The sequence below is a fragment of the Trachurus trachurus genome, assembly GCF_905171665.1.
Source record: "Trachurus trachurus genome assembly, chromosome: 12".
In the NCBI taxonomy this organism is placed as follows: Eukaryota; Metazoa; Chordata; class Actinopteri; order Carangiformes; family Carangidae; genus Trachurus; species Trachurus trachurus.
Genome location: NC_139908.1, coordinates 7,463,552 through 7,467,688, shown reverse-complemented (window position 1 = coordinate 7,467,688; position 4,137 = coordinate 7,463,552).

Here is a 4,137-nt window from a genome sequence, read left to right as displayed (position 1 = left end):
ACAAACGCTCCCTTGAACGTCGCCTCTCTGCTGCGGCCGACGAGGAGGGGGTGGGACAAAGCGCGGACGGTGATTGGTCCGCCTGTCTGTCAATCACGAACATCAGGCGAGCGGACCAATCAGATCGTCGCTCTCCGCGGACACGCCCCCGTTCCATATACTCTCGCACGCAACACGAAACACCTATGGAAATTACATAACCTGGTCCCAGACTTGATATCAACTAAAATACTTTAGGTTTTTCCTCATTTATGACTTTTATAATAATAGTGATTATTATTACTTTTTGACTGGGCTATTTTCACAGCAGAATATAGATGGAAAAGTTAAGATGTCAGTTTTAATGTTTTGTAACAAGCTGAACAGAACAAAAACCACCATGGAATATTATTCATTTCTTTGTTAATCCCACACTCTTCTTTCTGGGAAGTATAGCTAATTGGTATATAACATCATGTGTTCGTAGAGATAACATCAGAACAAAAGGGGTTTTGTACCATTTCAAGAAACATCCATAATACCATGTAACTGTGTTTACTCAATCCATAGTTCTTCCCCTTTCCTCCTCTCCTTCTCTCCTTATTCATTACATGTCCTCAGCGTGGAAGGTACCAAAAATTTACAGAGTCACCATGTGAGGCTCATGACTGTGAATGTGGGTGGCCTAATTATGGTAGGGAAAGAGGGCTGGCTAGCAGAAATCCCCTATCAAGTATAAACCCATACTGTCCCGGCTGTGCTAAAACAGGCTGTAAGCAGCTTTGTAGAAGGGGTAGGCCCCTTTAAGTGTTCTGCAGTCACATAGGCATCACCACTGAGAAAAAAGAGGAAGAAGTACAAGAGACAGAGGAGCTGTTGGTGTTGAAATCAACAGTTAGTAGGAACTGAACATTTCTGCTGTGGTGCATTGAGAAACTTAAACAAAATGCCCTTTTGACGTCCTTTGACGTACCAAAACCCCCCCCCCCCAAAAAAAAAACATGTCACAATTGTCATTTACCACTCGAATGGTAGAGTTATGCTTAAATGTGTTGTTTTCTGTCCTCATGAGTCCTCCTGTTGTGTTTATACTTATACAGGGGATATTTTTTTTTACTGCCTTTTAGGAGCCAGACCACACTGTCCAGTTGATCGCCACTGCATATTAAACACAGGGTTTATATTTCTGCTGCAGATGATGGAAATGAATATTTGAACCACCAGACCATATAATCCCCCCCACACACCCCACTCTGCCTGCCAGCACCACACCTCACCCCCTGATTAAATAGTCAGACTCTGGTGAGTGACCCATCTGCTGTGCTGCAGATACCCAAACTGCTCCCTTCAGTAGGATCTCTACCTGAAGCCAGACAAAACACTGACTGCGCTCTGCAATGGACTTTTCTAACAGACAAGTGCATCGTTGTAACACCTTGTTTGGTCTGTTTGCACAGTGGAATATATTGCACAAGCAGGCCAAGTTGTGTCAATATAGGGTGAGTTGACAAAAAGCTGGTTATTCGTCAATCAGCGAGCTATTCAGTACGTGTTCGTGCACCACAACAGGTGACATCCTTTACCTGAATTTAAGACCTCATGTTTCTATTTAATGGGTTAGGGATACAGTAGGTCATCATGTCCTGGTCTATTTATAATGGCATAATTAAAAAAAGAAAAATACATAAGTGTTTCTATTTTTTTATTAGGTGCTATGGTTACAGGACAGGTGGGGAAAAACACGAACATAGATAACAACTTATTACAAGAATTGACAAGACAACTTAGACAAAATAACAAAGGCAAGGGCTGTTAGTGGTGCTGTACATATATTGTGGTGGAAGGTGCATATGTTTGCAAGTATGTGTGTGTTTATGATTATGTGCGTGTGTTGTTCTGCATGTGCCTGAGGTTAAACTGGAATGATTGAATATTTCTATTTACTGTCGATCATTTTGTTCCTACTACTTCCATTCTACTCTTTGGTACAAATGTCTTTCATGTTTTATCACTTAACTTAACTGTACCGTATCCTGTACACTGGGTCAGTGGACAAGGAATGTGTTTGTGCTAAGAATATTTTGTGGCTATACACTCCCTAGTACAAGTTGCAGCAGCTGGCCTGTTACTTCCGCTTTTCATACAGATTCAACAAACGAGATACAGCTTGTTCATCTGTGAGCATCAGACGTGCTGGTAGGCAGATCTTCTTTTTTTTTCAGCCCTCACTTGAACTCTTTATGATAAGCCAGGCTAATAAAAGCTAAGCTAAGTGGCTGTTGATGGGGAGCTTCATATTCAGTCTATATTATATCTCCTCATCTAACTTTAGACTGAGAACAAGTGGATTTTCCACAATGCTGAACTGTTACTACAAACTTAGACTGTACAGATATGTAGTTTCCTATGCATTTGGAATTTCATTTAGCCTACTCCCAGAGCTGTTTTTGTCGCTTCCTTGAATATCCCACAACCTAAGCAATTTCAGTTGACATACATTTCATTGAAAAGTACTTGAGATCTGTCACTGTCAGGCCTCCTCGGCTTTTATTATGCTAATTTCAAAGTGTGAAGTGCTCGCCGACCACCCACTGAGCTGCTGCGTTCCAAAACAATCTGAACTGGGTCAGCAACGCCAGAATTCAGAGAAGTATATCGCAAATGTATGTCAGATCTCAACCAAAATCAGCCGATTGCTTACTGCACATTTGCAAACATCAGCATAGCATGAATACAAACATGCATGTATTGTGTGTGTTGTGTTTCCTTTTGCAGACAAAAAGCATGCAGAAAGATTGTTTTTGCATGCTCATAACTGCACTCAGCATAACATTGCAAGTATGATCATTTTAAAACATGTTTAAAAAAGTGCATAAGTGCAAAAAAAAAGAAAAAGAAAGGTAAACCAAAAAGTCGTCTTCCAGAATCTGTCAAAATTTTGCTGTGTGGGGGTAGACTGTCGTATACAGGCTCTCAGACAGCTGAATTTAAAGCTGCAGGTACGCAGCAGAGGGTTCCTTTCATGTCGTATAACAGTGGGACCTACTTTTTAAAGAATTCCCTCTGCGTGGATCGGGCCCCTTAAACCATTAATCTATGCAGTGTTTTCAAGGTTTTAATAATGGCTAACTTTAGTGTATAGAGCTCTCAGGCGCCCAGCTTTTTATCCCCCACACACCCCAACCCCACCCCACCCTTACCCTATACTCTCTCCCTCTCGCTCTATTCACCGATTCTTTTACTTTTGTGAGCAAGCTGAGAATTCTCACATGGGTAACCCCGTAATGCTCACCAACATAAGGTGAACTTGTGAAATGCATCACCCACCAACGCCTACTTAAACAAAAAACAAAAAAAAGGGAAAATAGATACTTCCTCCCTATGTTTTGGTTCCCCATTGGCACATTATTCTTCGCCAGTCTTTACACTCAGTCACCTTTGTGCTATTTGCATATTCTTGTGCTTTATCTCTGTCTGTATTTTATGATAATGAAGAGGAATTATCTTAAACCAGATCTGTGCTTACCTACCTAACAGCAATTACCAATGTTTATGAAAACATTTTTCATCATTGTGTGCATTAGACTCTCTGTTTGCACAGCTATGATATATGAGATATGTTTGTTTCAGCATCAACAATGCAACACTGACATTCCTGTATAATCTTTGCATATCAAAAGTGGTGGGCTGCTCAATGATTCTAGCTTTAATAATGCGTCTTTCACGGCCCTCCGAGGTTTCCGCCCCTTCCAGCAGACAACTTCACATTGTCTGGAATTAAGCGTCATTCTCTCGTCTTGATGATTTTATGCTCCTAATTCCACATCCTGTCATTCAAAGAAACCCCTGCAAATTCCTTTTTTCACAGGGCACAGACCGCGGCCTGTGTGTGTGTGTCTGTGTTGTCAGTAACAGAATTCCTCTGGTATGAAGGAACGCTCCTCTCTACTCAACCATCAACTCATCAGATGCGGCAGACAATGACCTTCTTCACTGGTCCAGCCCATAAATCATTCATTTTCACTAACAGTCACAGCTCCAGTCTTTCTCTCCTTGAAGAATTCCCACATGCGTTACAGAACATACATACATACATCCTGAGGGTTAGGGTTAGGCAAAATGTGTGCTGCAACTGTGAATCTTAATGTTCGCATCTCA